The sequence below is a fragment of the Mus caroli genome, unplaced genomic scaffold (genome assembly GCF_978045245.1).
Source record: "Mus caroli unplaced genomic scaffold, Mus_caroli_1 scaffold_7, whole genome shotgun sequence".
Taxonomy (NCBI): Eukaryota; Metazoa; Chordata; class Mammalia; order Rodentia; family Muridae; genus Mus; species Mus caroli.
The window spans coordinates 34,736,497-34,758,900 of NW_028227262.1; the positions used below are offsets into that span (position 1 = coordinate 34,736,497).

The window sequence follows — 22,404 nt, forward strand, 5'->3', positions numbered from 1 at the left end:
CATGGCAACAGTCCACCATGAGTACTGAGGGATACCTGTGTCTTCTGCCAACTTGGCAGAGTTCTGTGTTTCATATGGCTGCAGCAGGGTTCCTTCACAAGGCATCCTGGGAAACCCAAGAACTAGGCTGGGAGCATCATAATGCCACAAGCAGCAACAAGAAGAAGCATCCAACCCCCACACCCAGCCCAGACTACATTTCTGTCACACAAGGAGCTTGGATATGTTCAGGAACAAAAAGCTCTTGCACCTGGCTGGAGTTAACCAAAGAGAAAGGAATGAGCAACATGGCAGTGGGACCCTCTTTTGAATGTTCCTCAGTTGATAAAGCCACAGGAAGGACTGACCGAAGCTGCCGAGTTCTGCCGGCTGGGGCTGCATCGGCTTTCTGCTGTGGATTGTTTCCTTCACTAGCTAAGCTCTCCTTTGATTCCCGTTTACAGGTTGGAAGCTTAGCTGGGCAGGGTCTTGTCCTGCAGTCCCCACTTCCTTCACTCCATTCAGCATCAGGCTTTCCTTTAAACTTCTTATCTATTTGAACACAGAACTTGACTACAAAAAAAAATTTTTTTCCTGGTGCTCTTTTTCTCCTCAGACTTTATTTTGCACTTTTCCTTGCTCAGCTTGTTCCTTTTCATTATAGATCTGCATATGAGTGATTACTAGCAACCATGTGACCCAGTCAATACTAGGCTGTCTTGAGATCTCCTCTGTCAATGCCATTAATCCAAATGCTTCAATTAAGCCTCCAGTGAATTTTTAGGACAAGGGCAAAAAGCAGCCACACTCTGTCAAAATATCACAATATAGTCTCTAGGCCACTTACTACTATCCGTCATCCTCTCCCTTAAACCTCATGAGATGGGGCCACATTGTTCTCAGCAGTACTCTCCTCCAAGTTCCCTCTAGGAGGGCTCATTATTCTCTGATTACAGTGCTCACTGCTTTCCTGATACAAAGTCTAGATTCTGCCAACAAGCAGCATGGCCAGGCCAGGCCTGGCACAGCAATGCCTCTTGCCTTGGTACCAACTTGTGTCTTAGCCACTGTTCTATTGCTGTGTAAGAAACACCATAGCCAAGGCAACTCTTATAAAAGAAAACATTTAGTTGCAGCTGGCTTATAGTTTCAGAGGCTTAGTCCATTATCACGTGGTGGGGAGCTTGACAACAGACATAGCAGGCACGGTGCTGGAGAGGTAGGTGAGAGCTGTATGCTGATACATGCACATGTGCACATGTGCACACATGCACACACACACACACAGAGAGAGAGAGAGAGAGAGAGAGAGAGAACCTCAAAGCCCATCACCAGTGACACACTTCCTCCAATAAGGCCATACCTCCTAATCCTTCTAATCCTTAGTGGAACAAAATAGTTCCACTCTTCCTTTCTGGCAAGGTTTTTAATCCTTCTTCTCTGCTTTTTCACTCCTGATTCCCACTATAAACCTGGCTAAAACTAGCCAAAAGCAACCATTGCTATTCCAAATCCTTGAAATTTCCTCCATCATGTTAGTGTGTTGCCTTTCAATTCAGTTTCCTACAAAAGCTCGTGACATGGACAGTATGCATAAGTTCTTTTACAGAATGTAACAGGAGTGACTTCTAGTCAAATTGACACCTGTTTTCATCTGAAATCTAAGCACTTGACTGAATTCCTGCCAGCATTCTGACATCACACCCCTTGAGCCTAAATAACTTTCTAGCCAACTCTTCTATAACTTTCTAAACTTCTGCAAACCGACCCAGAGGCTTCTGGACCACATTCCTGGGTAATCACCCAGACACAACCCCACTCTTGGTACCAATTTCTCTATCTGGCTTTTTTTTTTTTTTTTTTTTTTTACTGACAAAACAACTGAGGACTCATCTTAAATCATAAAGGACTTGTTTGACACACAGTTTGTGAGATGTCAATCCATGTTCAGTTGGACCTACTGCTTTAGGCTCAAGATGATAAGGTTAATATGATGGAGCAAAGATTCTCTCGTGATGGCATAGTAAGAGAAGTGACAAGAGACAAAGTATACCCTTCAAGTGACTTTCTTCTGCTAACTAGGTTGTATGGCCTGTTTTCTCCCATCGCTAGGTAACATCATCAGATTATGAATCCATCAATGGTTTAATGGTGAGGTTGGAGCTCCCATGAGCTAATCACTTCCCTAAAATCCATATATGGTCTCTGCACTGGTGACTTACATAAGTGCTCCCAATAGAGACAATTCCTAGCTTTGTTGACTGGTCTGAACTGTCAACTCTCCACCACCTAGAATCCCTTGGGAAGAATTTTAATGGGAAAGCATCTACTGCAGCTTGACCTGGGAGCATGTCTGTGAGGGATTGGCTTGAATGCTAAGTGATGTAGAGAGATCCAGTCCATTATGGGTGGCACCATTCCCTAGATAAGGTATCCTGAACAGTGCAACACTGGAGAAAGCTAGGTGAGTCAAGCAAATAGGGCTGCATCTATTCTGTCTCCCTTCATGTCTCCCTGACCTTGACTGAGGATGTGATGTGTGGCTACCTGCTTGAGTTCCTGCCTTGCCTTTCCTCTCCCACATTGGACTATTATCTGGAATTGTAAACTGAATCAAGCCTTCCTCCTAGTTTGCTTTTTATCAGGATATTTTATCACAACAGTGGAAAGGAAGCTAGAACCCTGGCCACATATAACATTAACAATTAGGTGTTCTAAGTATAGAGGCAATAGAAGGAGATTGCACAGGGTCCCTGATAATACATGAAGTACCTCAGCATTTTATAAAATGAGCTTGAGTACTCTTGACCTCTCACCTTCACAGAGGTTTCACAGAGGTCCAAGAGCCAGTCCCTGTGGACTCTGTGGGCAGCCACACTTGAGTCCCATGAAGCTTGGATTTTTCCAGTGTGGCTAGTGGTGATGAGCACTGTCCCCATCTGTCTGCTTGTCAGACTTTGCTGTCTCCAACACTGTCATATGGCTGTTCCCAGGGTGGGGTTATTTTCTTGCATATAGACCCTGTCAACTCTCCTGCTGAAGGTGTCTAGAAGGCTAGGTGCATCTCCCCACCTCCACCACCACCACCTCCAGTGTTCTATCTTAGACAGGCACTGCCTTGTTACTTCTCATTCCAGTGACCAAATTGTTTAATGATCAAGATCTTGCTAACTCTCATTTCATGTATTTTGCCCATCCTCAGTTTGGTTTTGTTGTTGTTATCTTGGTTTTTTGTTTTTTGTTTGGTTGGATTCTTGGGGGTGTGTTAAAATCTGTTGGATGGTATGGGAATTCTATGAGTTAAGTCAGGATATCAATGAACCATTGTCTTTGGGGGAAATCTTTGTTAATAAAAGATTTTGGGTCTCCTGTGGCCTTCAGCATTCAGCTGAATCCCCCATGTTCTCCCTGTCTGAGGGTTGTTAAGGCCTGAAGCCAACCCTTCTCCACCAGCCCTGAGATGAGAAGCTGGTTGGCTCCTGGGCACTGCCCAGGCTCCCCTGTTTTCATCTTATGTTCTTGTGTGCAGAGCCCTGGCTCCCATAGTCAGTGAAAACATGAGTGAAGGGCAAGGTGTTTCAGGAGCCAGGAGGGAGGCAGAAGGCAGGGGTAGGCTGCAGGTGTGGGCCTGTGGGATTGGATGGGATGCCACTGTCAGGCTGATCTTCTCCCTGACCCCTGTGTAGTCAACCGGCAAGACCTTTATCCCTGTCGTCTTCAAAGTTTGGAGACATGTGTCCCCTGCCGCTGAGGGACAGAATGTATGTCCTTGTCACACTGGTAAGGCCAGGGCTCCCCTGCTCCTTCCCCCCCCCAAGACTGAAGAAGGAAAGCCTGGGACCCATGCTGTGGCTGCACCCATTCCAACCCTCACTGATGGAAGCACGAAGCTGTGGCCAGGGTACCCATGAAACCTCAGAGCACCTTTTGCAGTGGCTACCTGCCTGGTCATCATAAACCTGGCAGGGTTGATAAACGTGATGAACCAATGATGCCATGCTGTGAGGACGGGAGCAGGACTGTGTGGAGGGACATCTGCAGAGGTTATACTGCCTGTGAGGTTTACCAAGGCTGGACCAGACTTGGCAGAACATCCTAGATCACTCCCTTTGCCCTCTGGGTTCTCAGAGCACTAGAGTGGAAAGTGGAATATACAGCAGATCTCTTAGCTCCAGGCAAGATGGAGTGCACACGCACACACACACACACACACACACACACACACACTGAAGTCACTTGTGGGCTAGGCAATCATACAGCCTGGTGTCCTCTGGCTGCCCACGGGGACATGGGACAGACACACATGGGTTCATGCTGGTGTGATTCTGAATGCAATGATTCTGGAATCCACTTAGGAGACTTCAAGCTCAGTTTTGTGAATGAATGTTTCACTATGTATGTGGTGGGGAGTTTCTACCCAAGGCTTAAAACTGGAGCAGGTGTCATCATTTGCTGGTAGGAAGATGGCACAGGCCAGTGTTTCCTACTCTCATGAGAAGTAGAAGCCAGGTAGCCTAAGCTGACTAGATGCTTACTGTGTCCTCACACTTCCCACTGACCACTCCCTGCAACCTCTGCATAGAGATCATGGGACCCATCACTCCAGTTGCCTACCCGACTCTTGCTGCCATCAAGGTCACAGTGGCATCAACTTTAAGACTCTTGAGTACTACAAAGGGCTATATTCTCTCAAACAGGACCAACACCCTCTGATGTCCACGTGACAGCATGGAGCTAACTGTATATGTTGATGCCTCACTAATGTACCCCAAAGACCCTGGTCCGCAGCACACAAAGCCTCGAGTGTACATGGGCTGGGGGCTTCTTACTGATTTAGCCCCTCATTCCCACTTTTCTAACCCCAGGATGTCATCCCCTGGTCACTGTCTGGGAGACCAGAAAGTCTGGCATGCAAGCAGTGGGCAGATTCATGGGCAGAAAGGCCGTCCGACAATACCATCAGGGTATAGAAAGTCTCTGTCGTTTCCTCTTCTTTGGAGAGAACAAGTCACCAGGGGGAAGCAGTAAGTTACCCACATGGCCTGTCCTGGGATCCCAGCCTTCTAAGCCTGGAATAAAAGCTTCCCGTCCAGTGACACACACACACACACACACACACACATACACACACACACACACCATCAAGAGCCATATTCCCACGAGGCTAGGGAAGATCTTGGCCTTGTCTCGGTATTGGGAAGATTGGTCTCCTGAGTGTGTTGTAGGTGGCTTGGAATGCCTGTGAGAGGCCTTGGGCGCCATGTTTTGTGGACAAGAGTTGCCTGGTCACCTCCTGGATGAAACGCGGGCAGGGGGAGATGGGATCACCTTGAGATGCTGTGTTGTGACAGATGTTGGAATCCTGGAAGTCAATGTCTCACTGTGCAGCTACTGCCAACTAGGGATGACTAGGCTGTAAACTGATCATGTGGCCCCAGTGACTGCGTAGGTTAGCTTCTTGTCACCATGGCAAATGCCCGAGGGAGCAACTTCTTTTTAGAAAAAGACTTAATTTTATAATTTTTATTTTAAGTGTCTGTGTGTGGTGTGTGCAGGTTTCCACAAAGGGCCAGATGCCTTGGATCCTCTGGCACTGGAATTACAGGCAGTTTTACACCACTAGACATGGGTACTGGGAACCAAACACAGGTCCTTTACAGAAACCACAGATAACTTAACTTCGGAGTCTTTGCTCCTGCCCTGAAGAAGCTCCGTTAGAAGAAGGGAAGCTTTGCTTTGGCCCCCATTTCAGAGGTTTCCATCTGTGCTCTGCTGGCTCCATTGTTGTGAGCCTGTGAGGTAGTGTCACATAGAGATGGTATCATTGACATAGCTGCTCACTTCATGGTGGACAGAAAGCAGAGAGAGCACAGAAAGGGCCCCAGGAGAGATGAAGCCCCAAATATGCACCCCAGTAGCCTAGTTCCTCCAACCAGGCCCCCCTAAACATTGTTTCCCAGAAATACCTTTAGATTATGGCTTCAGTAGTAACTTAATCTTAATCCACTGATCAGGACAGAACCCCTTTGATCTGTCACCTGTGTTACTGGGCCCACCAACTGGGGCCTGAGTCTTTAATCCATGAGCCATCCAGTCCAATACATGGTTGCTGTCCAGACCAGGACAGTGGCCTTGTGTGACACTCAGGAGCATTTTGCCTGCTGTTACAGAGGTTATGGCTCAGCATTGTGGGGAACACAAACTTGCTTCCTTGTGACAGAAGCCCTGAAGGCTCCGTGACTCAATAGGCTCGCCAAGCTATCAACAACAAAAATATGTGCATAGTAGATTGTGGGATCAACCTACTGCTCCTGTGGTACAGAAAAGAATTTTCCAGAAGCTACTAAGTAGATAGAAACATAATTAAGAAGCTAGGATATTAACGTTCCAGCACTTTCCAGACACTGAGAGCCTAAGTTGCTCCTGACTATGTCCCACATGCAGCTTTAGCTCCTGCTCAATATGAAGAGGACCCTGTGCCTCCTCCGGTGTGTGACAGAGCCTGTTTTCCATGTATGGTACTCCCAACTCAGATCCACCTAGCTGTAGGACCCCCCACCCACCCCCGGGCAGGCAGCAGATCTTCCCTGTGCTCCAAGCAGCCCTCCTTAATGCCCATCTTCCCCAAATCCTGCATCTCCAGGGGCCTTTCCTGCACGACAGATGCTGAGGGGTTCTTGAGTAGACAGGTAGCAGAGGAGTGAAGAGCTGTAGGCCAAGGGTAGAGTCCTGGCTCTCCCCCTTGCCAGCTGTGTAACCTAGAACGGATCCTTTCATCTTTCGGAGTCTCAAGAGTCCTCATCTGTGAAATGGGCTGATGATAAAAACCTACAGTTTGCTGTTCATAATAATGTTAATGACCCCATGGAAGGAGTTACATAGACAAAGTTTGGAGCTGTGATGAAAGGATGGACCATCTAGAGACTGCCATATCCAGGGATCCATCCCATAATCAGCTTCTAAACGCTGACACCATTGCATACACTAGCAAGATTTTGCTGAAAGGGCCCAAATATAGCTATCTTTTGTGAGACTATGCCGGGGCCTAGCAAACACAGGAGTGGATGCTCACAGTCAGCTATTGGATGTATCACAGGGCTCCCAATGGAGAAGCTAGAGAAAGTACCCAAGGAACTAAAGGGATCTGCAACCCTATAGTTGGAACAACATGATGAACTAACCAGTACCCCGGAGCTCTTGTCTCTAGCTGCATATGTATCGAAAGATGGCCTAGTAGGCCATCACTGGAAAGAGAGGCCCATTGGACTTGCAAACTTTATATGCCCCAATATAGGGGAATGCCAGGGCCAAAAGAATGGGAATGGGTGGGTAGGGAAGTGGGGGGCGGTATGGGGGACTTTTGGGATAACATTGGAAATGTAATTGAGGAAAATATGTAATAAAAAATATTAAAAATTAAAAAATAAAATAAACATAAAAAAAGAAAGAAAAAAAATAATGTTAATGACAACAGATCAGGCATGTCGCTCGCTCATCCAGTTAAGACACAAGAATGGAACAGCACCTTGCGCTGCATGACCCCTGCTATAATCTTAAAAGGCTTGAAGGAGTATTAAGAGATATTCACCAGGAGCCAGACCCCCTGCTAAGCATTTGGCAGCTACAGAGTCATTTGATCTCTGCCTCTACCCTGAGCTGGAAACCCATTTGAGGAAAGCTGAAGCACCAAGGTGGAGGGCATCAGGGTAGGGATAGGGGTGGTGTTTCTGGCCACCCCACCACACATGCAGCTGGCTGCCAATCAAGCTGGGCCCTGTCTCTGCTCAGAACCACCTTTGCCTTTCTTTTCTGCTCCATATCCACTGAAGCACATGGGTTTGCTCAGAGGAAGAGGGAATGGGGGGGGGGGGGCATGGATTCTACCCGCAGTCTGCCTTGCTTCACCTCTGCAGTGAGCTGACCTCCTACCTGCCAATCAACTACCGGAAAGTGGAGTCCACAAGAAGTGTGGCAGTGCGTTTAAGTTCTCCACAAACCAGTCTTCACAGCAGTAATGTCCCCTGAGCTGAGGAAACTGAGCCTTGGCAGCTCAGTCGTTAGGACTGAGAAGCCGTTACCATTAAGGCCCTCAAGTGTTGCCAATGAGCATTCTTGAGACTGGCTCAAACCGGCACAGTCCCTCACGTGTAGCTCTGTGACTGCCTGGTCAGTCCCTGGGGTGGGGGCTGGCCGGGCACCTGGTGGCATCCAGTAGCACTCCCTCTGGCCTGGCCTGCAGTCTTGGCAAGCCTCCGTGGGTGTGTTTACAGTGAGGCGTTGAGCTGAGCACCCTCTGTGCATCCCGCCCCCACCCGCGTGGGTTGTAACAAGATTGCTGCTTGGCAACATTTTGTTTCAATGAATTGAAGCCAGGGATTAATAGAGTTCGGGAGCTGAGCTGCCTGCTTGGCAGGAGGTGGAAAATAAACAGAGCTTGAAGAAAGTTGATGTGCTGTGCGTGGTAACAGCTTTTAGGAGGAGCGTGCTCAAGTTGGGCTAAGGGTGTGGCTCCAGAATCCCCTGGAAGTGTCCTGGGTCCCACCACTGCGTGATCGCACCTCTCAGCGCTGTGGGCTCCTAAACTTGCAGCCAACTTTCTGAAAATGACTCAGCAAAGGGACTGAGAAGGTGACATGACATGATGGGAGCACGGTGTCCTATGAGCTCAAAGACACCCACAGAACACTTGGAGCAATCTCGGCCTTGAACCTTAGGTACCTCAGGGAAAAGCCCACTATGAAACAGGGGCATGTCTACCCATGTCTGTTAAGACAGTCACCTAGGCTTCACAATATCTGAATTTGTAAACTCACCCACTTGATGTGCGTGCTTTGCAACCTCGGGCCAGTAGCACGGGGCTTCCCTGGCTGTTCATGGGCGCAGGCAGAAGAAAGTCAACAGACAAGTGTGCTCCCACCTGAAGCTGAACGGGGCCACACTTTGGTCCCCAGCGTCAGCTCTCACGCCGTGAATAAGTGTGCTTCCGGTGGTCTACCCTAGGCTACCATTTCCTCATTCTGTGCTTCATGGTGATGGATGGAGTGGCTGCTGTTCCATGGCTCAGGCAAACAGAAAGGGTATGTGGGAAGTGGGCCGTGTTCATATAGCTGTCACTGTCCTTGCTGCTGTGAGCGCAAGGCCCTTGTGTACATTCCCTATGCCTATGATAATAAAATGTCTGATACAATTCCAGAAAGGCGTGGTGGTCTGAATGAAGAGTGCTCCTGAGAGGTTCATGTGTTTGAACACTTGGTCCCTGGTTGGAGGAGCCATCAGGAGAGGCGACAAGTTTTAGGAGAGGAGCCTTGCTGGAAGAACACTATGCAGGGAGGGCTTTGAGTTTATACCCTTGTCCCAGTTTGAGCTCTGGGCTTCCTGTGTGCAGTTGAGTTGTGAGTTCTCAGCTTCCTGCTCCTGCCACCCTGTCTTACCTCCCATCATTGGCAGCTGGACCACTGGAACTTGTAAGTCAAAACAAACCGTTCCTTGAGCTGTTTGGGCCATGGCATTTTGACACAGCAACAGAAAAATAACTACTACAGAGTGTTACTTTAAATTGGAGAGATGGCTTAGTAGTTAGGAGTGCTTGCTGCCCTTGCAAAAGACCTAAGTTTGGCTCCCAGCACCTACACTGCATAGCTCAGCGCCTCCTGTAACTCCAGAGCTGGGAGATCTCGCGCCCTCTCCTGGCCTCTGTGGGCACTGCACTCATGTGCACACTGTCCATACACTCATACACACAAATAAAAAATTGAAGACAAAAAATAAATAAACAAAACTCAAATTTTGGCTGAGTGTGGTTGCACACTTTTATAGTTCCAGCACCAGGGAGGCAGAGGCAGACAGAAACCTGTGAGTTCAAGACCATCCTGGCCTACATAATGAGATCCAGGCCAGCCCAGGCTGCATAAAGATCTCAAAAAAAAAAAAAATCAACAAAACAAAACAATGAAAGTCTTGCTTAAGTTCACAGCCTCAGAAACTTCAGTGCCTGACTGCTTTATGCCAGTGGTAGCTCAATACATCATGGAGGGAGGGGGAGGGGCTAAAGGACAAAAGAGGGCTGTTCACCTCACAACCATGCAAGAGATGTGAGGATGAGACCCAAAGCTTCCTTCCTGGGCACATCTGCAGCGACCTGGCTTTTCTTCACCTGACTCCGGCTCCCAAAAGTTTCACCAATCCTCAACAGCAGGAGGACATGGAGACAAACTTCAACACCAGTAAATAATGTGCATTCAAACAGCAAAAGGTGAGAGTTAATGTTCTCTTCGGTGGCATCAAAGGGGCCTGTGTGTCCCTGAGAACAGCGCTCCAAACTCTCATCTTCTGTTCGCAGTAACTTCAGAGGGCAGTGCTTCCTTAAATCTGAGGGCTCACGGTACCAGGAGAGTTTCCATGGCTTCTGTTCTGTTGTTTTGGTTTGGTTGCTTTTCTTTTGGTTTTGTGATGAGGGTTTCACTCTATAGCTCTGTCTAGCCTACTGGAAACGATTATAGACAAGACTGGCTGCTTACACCACCATACAGGCTTTAAATAGTTTTGTGTTTCTAAAGGGAGTTAGGCCAGCTGTGTGGATGGGAGGGAGAAGCAGGAAGACCAGGAGGTCGGGGCCATTCTCTATGACATAGTGAGTCTGAGGCCAGCCTGTGCTATATAATACCCTGGTTGGGGATGTGGAGTATCATAAAAGAGTGAGTTGGGATTTTCACATTTTGACTGTTACTGAGATGGCTTAGTGCCTTCACAAAGGCCATGAAGGGAGGGTGCAGTGTGTCGTCTGTGCCCAGCACTGTCAGTGCTAGCCTCTTGTTCCATGAATGTCCCCTCCACAGCTGTCACAGTCTGAGAACTTCATTGGAGCTTTAGACCTAGGACTAGGGTAGGTTCCAGATGCCTTCCAGGTCCCCTGGGTGACAGTCACTCCTAACTGTTCTCCTTCGGGAGTTCTGTTCTGCTGTCCAGTGGCACGGTCACTTTACCCTGGTTTCCTGTGTCCACTCTCTTCCATGCTGCTGTAGCTGGGCTCTCCTTTTCTACCTTCCTCCCTCTCATGGACCCCATCTTTCTCAGGAAAAAGCCCAAGGCCCATCCTGAGAGGTCCTGGATACAGGTCCCTGCCCACATCTCTATTCTTCATAGACACCACATGCTCCCTCATTCTTGGCTCTAACCCATGATGGTCACAAAGTCTTCCAATATACTGCATGTACACCATCTGCCCCAGGGCCTTTGCACGTGACAAATCTGCCCCTGTCCCCATACCCATTCATCTTAGCCTCAACACCTTTTCCTGCTCCATCTGTCCATCCTTGAGTCCCACTTTGTCACTCCCCTGATGTTAATGCCCCCCAAAAAAGTGGGTCCCCAATGCAGCTTCTATTGCACCTTCCCCTTATATGACCTATGCCTGGTGATCTCTCTCACTTATTTGAGTGACTGTTTGCTAAATGGGCACTGGAGCACAAGGAAGCTCTGTAAGGCCAGACTCTGGAGCCACGTAACACCACTGTGTCCCCAGAGTACAAAGTGGGCCCAGCACATTGGAGGAACTCAACAAACACTTCACAGCTGAAAAGATACTCGCCCCAACTGCACCCTGGGGAGAATCCTAAGAGTTAAAGCCTCCCACACTGCAGTTAACAGACAGGACATATGTGCTGATCCTGTCACAACCTTGTAGATTGTCACAAAAGCAAAGCTTCACCTTTTGGAACCTACAAGACTTGGAGAAACAGTGCCCACAGCCAGCAATGGTTGGAGCTGAGCTGGAACCTAGACTTAACTGATCCAGAGCCTGGGCTCCAGGCTCCCCCCTGCTGCCTCTGCCTTGTGCTCTCATTCTGTCTGTCAACTCCACTCTGCTGTATACAGTAAGGAGATGCTGCAGCTAGGGTCCAAGCATCTGGCTTCACTGCTTTCCCTGCCTCTTTCCCTTTATAGGAACTGGGTCCAAAAGCAGAGCCAGCTGGAGCCCAAGCTGGGCTGTCTCCAGGGCCTTTGCACACCCCTGCAAAAGGAGGCTCTCTGCATACAGCAGCCAGTCTTCTGGTCCAGCATAATTGCCAGGGTAGGGTTGGCATCTCTCAGCCACACAACACTGAGATAGTGAACTTTATTTGACCCACTCTCCTTTATTAGACATGGGGAAACTGAGGCCCATCACTAGGTCAGAGAATGGGAATCAAATGAAGCAAAGGGAAAAACCAAGGCCTTGGGCTCTCAGGCTACAACATCCCTCCTGGCCTCATGGCTCCCTAGTGAATGGGGCATGGGAAGATGCTGCGTCTGCCTGTCTGCTATGGGATCAGAAATGTCACCACAAATTCTCTGGTCTCAGAGAACTTCCTTCTAGTTCTGTATAGAGTGGAAACATTGGTAGATAGGTGACGTGGGGCAGGTGGTCATAAGTGATCAGAGATGTGATAGTTCATTCATAGATCCATTCATCCATCCATCATCTGTTCATCCCCTTCTCTCTCTACCTGTCTCCATCTACCATCCATCCTAATTTAATCATCCATCCATTACCTGTTGATCCTCCCATCCACTCATCCATCTATCATGTATCTATCTATCCATCCACTCATCCATCCATCCATTCATCTTTCCAACCACTCATCCATTCACTTGTCCATCCATCCACTTATTCATCCACCACTCATCCATTCATCTATACACTCATTCATTCATCCATCCATCCACTCATTCATCCATCCGTTATCCATCTATCCATTACTCATCTTCCATCCATTCATCTATGCACTCATCCATCTGTTCATCTACCCATCTGTCTCTTTCACTGTCTTTATATCTCCCATCCACCTATCCACCCATCTATCTATCCACCTACCTACCCCCCTCTTCTCTCTGTTGTTTATCTGTCTTCCATCCATGTGTTTAGCCATGCCCTTTTGTGGTTGTCACCGAGTGCTGACTCTGTGAATGGCTTCCTGGAAGATGAGCAGGCTCATTTCCTTGGAGCTTGCAGGACCCCAGTGGCACGGGGCCAGAAGCCTTCATTTCCTCTGTTCTGAGGGGTTGCAGTGACAGAGGGCTCTGCTCTTGGCCTCACAAAGAAGGCTCAATCACCACCCCTGAGGGCTTTGTCCCAGCTCTTACTGTGAACACTGCTGCTGTGTCTGTCAAGGGTCCTGACGCCAGCATGGGCATTTAGTGTACCAGTGTGAGCTGTGGCAGACTCCTGGAGCCCAGTCTTTACATCCCTCCCTTTCTAGCTGCCAATCAGAGAGCCAACACTGAAACTCCTGCCTGGTTTTATTCAGATGAGCTTAGCTCATTGTTGTCGTCATCATCATCACTATTACCAAAACAATTTTATTTTAATGAAATTGCTTCCATAAATGGACAGAGCAGCAATCATAAATAGAAAACAGCAATTAAGAAATTTGAAGCCGGGCCTCTAATCCCAGAGTTTGGGAGGTAGGGGCAGAAAGATCAAGAGTTAAAGATTACTCTGCTACAAGTGGGTTAGAGGCCCTGACTGAAAAACAAATGATTAAAGAAGGCTTAAATTCTGGGTGAACAGTGTGTCCTGTATGGTTAAGCCATACTCCCTACTTCAGCGGTCTCTCCAAGGAGCTGGCAAGTGCACTGCCCACTGAGCTAACACATTCTCTTTTACATTCCTGCAGTGAACCACCTGTCACTAGTGGAGATGGGTCACCACTAGAGGTCCCTGGGTGACATGGGCCACTCCTAGGGGGAGCCCTTAGCACCACTCTAATCATGTCTTTAGACCCCTGTGGATACCCTTGAGCTGGCCCCACTGAGACCTCCAGGAACCTGAGGTACAGATGTGGAATGGATTCGGTAACTCTACCTGGTGGGTGTGCATCAGGCCCTGACCTCTGAGGAAAACCAATACAGAAAGCGGAACCCAAGCCTTGAGGGTGTCAGGTGTAGCCCTTTCTCCCAAAGACCTTGACCCTGGCCATAACCACCCTAATCCCCAAAGCTCATGAGAGTATCAGGTCCCCAGATTTGGCCTTCTGAATGCCTCATGGTATGGCTAACTCTAAACAGAGAGTGATGTCTTGCTCAGCCCTGCTACTGCCCAGTGACCCATGTGGACCCTTCCTCCTCTGATAACAAAAGTCTGAAAAAAACAGAAACCCCAGGCCTAGGCTGGGCTGGGCTCCAGCACCCCTGCATGTCCTTTCACCCTCCTCTGGAGCAGTAAAGCTAGAATCAATTGTGTTCCTTATCTGGAAAAAAATGTCTCGTGATGGGCTCGGATTTCAAAAGGGTATTTGGGGTCTGAGAGCTTCCACTCACCAGCTCTGGTCAGACACAAAGAGGCCCACTTTCTCCTGGGCCTTGGCTCCTGCCAGGTGCCAGCAGTGAGGAGGGTTGTCCCTGCTTAGTCCCTACCTCAGTTAAAACAAACCAGCTAGGGAAGGTGGGGCAGATGGGCAAAGGCTAACAGTTGTGGCATATCTCATATAACATAACAGTTGTGGCATATCTCAGTTCATTCTCCATCTATCCATCCAGTCAGGGCTGATGTCTGACATGCAAGGCCAGGAGAGCCCCATGAGCTACCTAGAGCTCAGCATTCACCATGGCCTAGACACACATTCTAATCATGTTGAAGTAGTGTCCTTGCCCCTACCTCCCCGCCAGAAGTGGGAGCATGTACCCTGCTCTGTAGAGAAAACATACGTGCTAGTGCAATACAAAGATTTGGGGGATGGAGAGAGTGGGATCAGGGAGGGGAAATCCTCACATCTTGGTGAGAAATGAAACAGGAACATTGTGAAGAGGTTACCCAGGGAGGTGAAATTCCACACCCCAGATTCTTATTGGCAGAATGGGCAAGGTGCCTGAGACATCAGTGGAGCCGCTGCTCCTCTGAGCGCATCCTGAGGAATGCTAGGTGACTCCAGGAGAGATCCTGAGATCAATAGGGATGGGAAAGGCTGAGCCAGTCTAAGCAAGGCTGATGTCCAGGCTTGTCTCATAAAATCAACAAAAGGGGCTCAGATGCCCAGCATCAGACAGTCCTTTGGAAACTTCCACTTGTGGCGTCAGACTTAGAGAGTGCTAAAGATTAGCATCCCCCAAAGCTCATCCTGGCAGCTTGCCAACAGGAACACTTGAGGCAGGGCACCATCTTCCCAGAATCCTAATAAAATCAGAGGGCAGCCCTGAGATGAGAACCCAGGGCTCCTGGAAACAGACTGTTGGGGGAATGAGGGATGGGTCTTGGGTGCTACTAGCATGTGGAGAAATGGGACTCACATGGGCTGAAACAATCCTGAAGAAGGCGAGAGTCCTGCTGAGGATCCAGTGAATGTGAGCCAACGAATGCCCCCATGATTTGATGGACCACCCAGAAGAAAGCCAGGTGCATGCTGGAACCTCATTGCTTCTCTGTCTGCCCAGAGGGGACCTCATAGTTCCCCCAAGATTAGTCCCTTGTGGACTTGTAGAGGGTGTATCCCCAGACCCCTCTTCCAGGAAGCCTCCTGATTGGCAGCACACAGCCTTTCTACCTCACCTACTCAGGAATCCAAGGTGGTTATACTTCAGCCGCTTTTGTCTTTGCCCCACTCTTCCTTACAAGCTTCTTGTTTAGCCCCTATGCGATCCCCTGTAGTTGCTACAGAAACTCATGAATGCCTTCCATGCAGCCCTGGTCTGCCAGCCCCCAGCCCAGACTTAGCAGCAGCATGTCTGCCCCAGTGCACAGAGGAGAAACCTGTGCCTGGACAGAAGAAGCTCACTTAGGAACAAGGCCAGTGAAGGATGGTGCCAGGCCCCCCAGCCTTGCCCAGTTCTCTCTTCCTGGTGACTTGTGATGTTGGTCCCCTGCATTCTAGCTGACACTACAGGGGCCTTGCTTCTCCACAGCACTGATTCAGCTAGATCAAGGCTGGGGTCAAGGCCTGAGCTGCAACTGTGCTCCAAGGCTGCTGGCCCCCTCATCTGGTTGACTGTAAGAGGATCGGGCTGATCGGGGTTCACCTGCAGTTCAGAAGGACGTAGGGTATGAGCTGACTGACAGTTGTGACAACCTCTGGCTCCATTCCTACTACTTCATGCTGGAACCTAATTCCCTTCCTTCATTGGGTCATTCCAGAATCCTCCATGCTAGAAGGAGGGGGAGCAGCTCCCTCCCAGCCTTTGTCATTCACTCTTCATGGACAGGAAAATGTGGTTACAGGTTCGTAGTCCTGATCGGCAAGGACAAAACCTTAGCTGAGATGACATCCAAGAACTGCCCTCCTGGGCTGAGGGACGGGGTCTCCTTTCCTTCATAATGAAAAATTCACCAGCCAAGGCAGACAATTCATCAATCTTTCATCTCAGTCCTTACTGGGGGAGATTGGGCACCACGGAGACCAGAACTGGCTGCCTACAGCCTGGGGACAACACTCTTAGTATCCCCATGAGCTCAGGACCTCGGGTAGAAATGAAGCCAGTGGGGCTTCCTAGAAAGGATACTAGGCAGGACGAGCGGCCAGTTCCACACTTTCTGCTGGCTATAGGAGTGGCTTAAAAAAGGAACACGTGGGTAGAATATTACTCAGCCATAAAAAAGAGTGAGCTTCCCACCACTGGTGGTGACGTGGATGCAACAGGAGAACATTAGGCTGAGTGAAATAAATCATGTACGGAGAGACAGATACTGTTTGTTCTTAGCTTTTAAAAGTTGATCCAGGGCTGGAGAGATGGCTCAGTGGTTAAGAGCACCTACTGCTCTTATGAAGGTCCTCAGTTCAAATCCCAGCAACCACATGGTGGCTCACAACCATCCGTAATGAGATCTGACGCCCTCTTCTGGTGCATCTGAAGACAGCTACAGTGTACTTACATATAATAATAAATAAATCTTTAAAAAAGAAAAAGAAAACAAAACAAAATGATTTTTTTTAAAAAGTTGAATAGAATGGGACAGTAGTTACCATAGCCTAGGGAGGGTGGAGAAGGAGACAGGATCTTCATGGGCACAGGGTACCTGTGGGTAGGAGCATCTCCCAGTGCCTACAGAGAGCTAGCTGACTGACAGCCACATAGTATGTATTTTGATCTAACTCTCAGAGAGGATGATGAATGTTCTTAACATAGAAATGATGAATGCCTAAGTTGATGGGCATAGCAGTGACACCATCAGATCAACATACATGATCTTCATGTATCAGAGCCCTCACACTGTAACCCATGAATCTCTAGTCTGCCTGTAGAGAGCAAGTGTCAGGATTTGTGATGCATCTGTATAGCACTTCTGTGTGTGGATCTCAGCTGGACACCACACAGAAGGATCCCTCCTGCCACCCCCTGTGCAAGACAGGCTTGGCACCACCAGCAGCCTGCTAACTATGCTGTGTCTCTGTTGCTGCAGGGCTAACTTTCACTATCTACACATACTCCCCAGCTCTGCTGGAACTCCCCACTCTGTATTATGAGATCAGCAGTATTTGCCTGAGGCTCAGCCTAGCAGTTGAGTGGCAGCTTTGCTGGGGCACTGGCTTTAAAACAATGAAAGTCAGTCCCCACCCCACCTGCCCCCGTGGCCACAGCCAGTAGGGAGGGACAGCCTGCAGGTAAACAGACCCTTGGCTCTGCTGTTTCTGGCCACTACAATCCTTACCCTTGTCCTCAGTTTCCCCAGATGTGTAAGCTGTGTAGTGCTTGGGAAACAATAGGTTTTCCTCTGGTGTGGGGTTCTAGAGGCAGGTGGTCACTGGTTGTCTACTTGCCTTTTGCTCAGAAGAGGTCTAAGAAGGGTGTTTGGACCTCCTGCTCTGGCCCATGAGTGCCCTACCCACCAGAAGCCTTGCGTTCCCATGACTCTACATCTAGTTTTCTGTGAATCCGGGCCAGGATGCTTTTCCAGGAAAGGCTCGGGTCTGAGAGGAACAAGAATGGGTGCCATGGCAGAGAACTGGCAGGCAGTGAGGTAGCAAGGCAGATGGAAGGGCAGACTCCGGGTGAGGAGGAGTGAAGAAAAGATCCAGGGATGCAGGCTGAGGCCACCGAGCAGAGCCAAGAGGGTCAAAGTGCCCAGCGGTGATACACAGCTACAGGGTAGAACCCAGATTCGGGGACTGTAGGGTCTGGCTACTCTGTGCTTGTTCCCTGAAAGGTGTGGAGAGAGTAGGCTCTGTGTGGAGCAGGGATGCAGGGGGTCGGGGACACAAAGAAAGATGTCTGGTACTTGCCTCTCAGCGTCTGCTCTGTACCCTCCCTCAGCCTTGTCATGTGCCCAGAAGTGTCCTGAGCTGGCTGCTTTACAGACTCTGGTCTTGTTCATCTTCCTGTTAGGTCTGGCTAATGGAAAGCTCTTTCTAGATTACAGTAAGGGTATGGGTAGAGAGACACTCTAGTCTACAGTCTACTCCTTCTCTGGGAATCACCTGAGACCTGATGCTTGTGTGACAACAGGTGTCCTCCCCTGGGCCTCAGTATGGAACCCTCCTCCCACCCCAATCTAAACCAGTGCCACTAGAAAAGGAGTCCCCAATCTGTGCTGTTGAGTGGCCTCCTGCCTACATCTGTGCCAACAGCTCCTCTAATCAGCTCTCCCTAGATGACATGGTGGCCCCAGGACCCTGATTTGCTCAGTCCCTTGGCCCTCAGAGTAGGCTGCATGCATCAGGTCACTGGCCCTTCCCACCCTTCACCTCCCAAGGAACAGGTCCAGCCCTCTGCATCCTGAAATCTGAGTTGCCAGACCTAGCTAGATCTCTCTCCCCAACCAGATGGTCAAATGAAAGAGCCAGCTCCTTCAAGCTGTCTTCTGACCCCTAACTGGGGACAGTGGCCCATGTGATACCCATAACCACATCATTGTCCTGGTTGGTTATTTCCCATCTTGGCACAGATTAGAGTCATCTGCAAAAAGGAACCTCAGTGGAGGAAAATACCTCTGTCAGATTTGTGTTTTATTGATTAATGATTGATATAGATGTCCCAGCCCACTCTGGGTGGTACCACCCCCTAGGCAAGGGGGTCAGGGCTGCATAAGCAGACTGAGAAAGTCATGAGAAACAAGCCAGTCAGCAGCACCCCTCCATGGTCTCTGCTTTACTTCCTGCCTCCAGGTTCCTACCTCGACTTCCCGCTCTGACTACCTTCAGTGATAAAGTGTGACCTAAGAGCTGTGAGATGAAAGAAATCCTTTCCTCCCCAAGTTGCATTTGGTTAGGATGTTTTATACCGTAATAGAAGCCCTAGCTAAGACCATCATAAACATTCATAAAATAAATTCTTAAATTCACAATTAAGTCTGAACCCCTGGCTGCCAAGCTCCCTGATGGGCTTTTCTGGTTTTGTCTTCCTGCAGGGTCTGCCACCCTCGGAGTGTGGACTGACCTGACAGCAGTCGAGGAGACAGGTGAGTGTGAGTGGCTTGCACCCGCGCGCACATGCCAGTTTTGATGACAGCTTCGGTTGGGAATTGCAAACCCGTGTGTGTGTGTGTGTGTGTGTGTGTGTGTGTGTGTGTGTGTGTGTGTAGCCTCACCCCTGGATATCCTGCTCCTTCCCCCCAGACCGTGTGCAGAGAGAGGGAACCTGCAATGGGGGTGTGAAATCTACAGTTTGGACTGATTTCCTGAATCCCCTGCTTGGCTGGAGTTCTGGGGGCCCTGGGCAGTGTCTCTCAAGGTCTCACAATATGAGTGTGTGGCCATCGTATCAGTCGTTCACACTGCAGCGTCTTTTCACTGTATCAGATTCATCTCATTGTCATTGCATTGAGGTCAACACTCCAAGGGGCTTTTTTAAAGTAAGGGGGTGGGGCTCAGGAACTTGAGAAATCAATACACTATGCATGGAACTTGCTCAATAAGGACTAGGAAGCTGGAAGCTGACTGATGAAAATCCCTGAAGCCCTCTTTTTGCCTCCATCCTGTACAGAATGAGAACTCTGTGGGCTAGCCTGAGCCACTCACCTCGGTGAAAGGTGTCTGAGGCTCCAAGGGAGTTATTTTCTAGCAAGGGTTTACAGACATAGTGTCTGTGCCTGGAGGTAGCCTTGGGAGTTTGGCTGTCTCTCTTTTGCCTGGCAGATGTGCATGAAGCCGGTTCTCATCATGTGGAGGGAAGGGGTGGTGGCTGGAGGATGTTTGATAGAAGGACAGCCTTGCCCTGCTGCTAACTAGTGGGGTCCAAATCGGTCCTCTGTGTCACACTCCATGGGAAATGGGAAGAAGTCTAGAGACTTTCATCCAATCACCTGTGGGGTAGCTGTGACCATTCTTAGACATGGCAGAATGGGCAAAGCTGACTTCTGTGTGCTCTGATCCAGGTAATGGACACAAATGAGGCTCATGTTTCTTTTCCAATGCCATCTGCACCAGTCTACACAGTGGGCACCATTTGCTGTAGAAATGGCCTGACTAGACTGGCACCAGCAGGGCCCAGGGCTTTGGGAGCTGGGCTCTGTAGCTCTGGCAGGTGAGAGTGTAGGGGCTGGGGCCTCCTGCTCCGTTTTTGGTGGTGGCTGGAGCAGGTCAGGATTGCTCTCTGGCCACTGAAAGGACCTGGTTTGGCACTTGGGCTTCTATCCAAAAACAAGGCATGCATCTAAGTAAGGGGAGCTGGGTTTGCTGGCTTCTTCCCTTGAGGGTGTGAAGGTCTCTCATAAGCTCAACCTAAGAACAAGGAGGGAGGAGACAGAGGCACAGACCCAAGGTCAGGCTACAGCAAGGAGGAAGGATTGGATCCCGGGCCCACACGTCATCACCCTCCCTGGACTTCTCTCCAGGAGTATCCTGAGGGGTGTGTTGTTTCTCTCCTGCATTGTCTACATGATATGTCTAGTCAGTTCACCCTCCTCTAGCTGTCACATAGCTGTCCCCACAGTAGTGGAGTTAACGGAGCCTTGAGTGTTTGCAACCCAGATGAGCAAATGTCAGGTGGGCACGGTGGCTATCACACGTCCCCACTAGCGAGGCTGGGCTTCTCTGGGTCAACCTCTGCAAACATAGGCAGTCCTCACTCTCCAGCCTGTCATTCCGGAGCCTTTTCATGCTTGTGAATAAGAAGGCAGAACCGCCACCGTGATGGTATGAGAGGCTCTGAGAGGTGTTCTGCTCAGATCCTAGGGCTGGGCCAGAGACCAGTACACGTGGATCCTGCCCCAGAGCGTTGTGGGTAAAGTGTGAGCCTGTGGTCTTTCCAGCTAGCAGAGCCAAATAGCAGACATGCAGACTGCTCCCTTTCCATCTACAAAAAGGCTCCCCACCCCACATCCATAAAACAGCCAGGTCACCCTTCCTTTCTGTCCCACCAACTCCTGTCCTCTTCTGTCCCCTTCCTGGTGTTCTTACTTAAAAGGCACCTTCATTTCAGTCAGTGATTGGGAGCCCCTTTCTTGTGCTGACTGTGGGTGTGGATGGTCCAGGTTTCTCTTCCTGTTCCCTTTATCTTGGGAAAACGTTTTATATTATGTCACAGACACTGGGAAATAGTTACACCCTCGCCTGGCAAAACACCACGATGACTAGAAAGCTTTAATGCTTCCTCTTTCAGAATGTCAGTAACCCCTAACTAGTAATCCCACTTCCAGGAAGCTGCCTGAGATGTGTACAAAGATGCATTCAGGAGGGTGTTTATTGGGGCGTGTTTATATTAGCTAAAAATAGAACCAAGTTCATGCCCAAGTGGGGCAGATTGCAGCCACCTGCAGATATGGAAGAGTCTGGAAGGCAGCCATTGAAAAACTGCTTGAGAGGAACCTTTAATAATGCAGGGAACACCTTCATATTTCAGAGTTAAGGGGAAAGGCAGTTTGCCAAAATAATGTTTCTGTGAATATATGGGAAAAACACACAGGTTAGAAAGAAGAGCCAAGGAGGAGGGAGGGAAGGTGAGAGGGAGGGGAAGGGAGGGGAGGGGAGAGGAACTGAGGAAAGCCATAGATAACTTTTAAGGGGGGCTGGGGGGGCTGTTTCCTTTGTTGTGCTTCTCCATGTTCCTTCATTTTTCCATGGTGATTTGTCCAGCATGTATACTCAGAGAACGGTTACAGTTCAGCCATGTATCTGCCCACCTATAGGAGCCAGTGGATACTTTACAATCCCATGTATGAAATAAACGGTTAGGCTGATACTTGTTCTTCTAAAGTGTTTCTTTTCTTAAAAACTTTTAACAAAAAAAGATGTGTTTCTTTTTATTTCATGTATATGAGTGCTTTGCCTTCATGTATCGTTGTGTACCATGTGTGTGCAATGCCCACAGACACCATAAGAAGACATAAGATACCCTGAAGCTGGAGTTTCACCATTGTAAGCTGCCATGTGGGTGCTGGGCACCAAGCTCAGGTCCTCCTGAAGAGCAGGAGGCTAAGTGCTCTTACCCACTGAGAACACCATCCCTCCAGCCACCCACCCCAAAGCCAGCCCACTCCTGTGGTCTCCATGCCAACCCCCAGAGCTGTGACTCTGAGGACAC

General features: G+C 49.2%; 1 protein-coding gene across 8 annotated transcripts in view; it reads left to right on the forward strand.

Moving 5' to 3' along the window:
* The window catches only part of Atp2b2 (ATPase plasma membrane Ca2+ transporting 2), a 299,058-nt gene that overhangs the window by 43,407 nt on the left and 233,247 nt on the right, over positions 1-22,404 (forward strand). For all 8 annotated transcript variants that reach the window (XM_085840156.1, XM_029478499.2, XM_085840155.1 and 5 more), the window contains exon 2: positions 19,292-19,342. The gene's annotated coding sequence lies outside the window, so the exon portion shown is untranslated. The remainder of the gene's footprint in view (positions 1-19,291; positions 19,343-22,404) is intronic.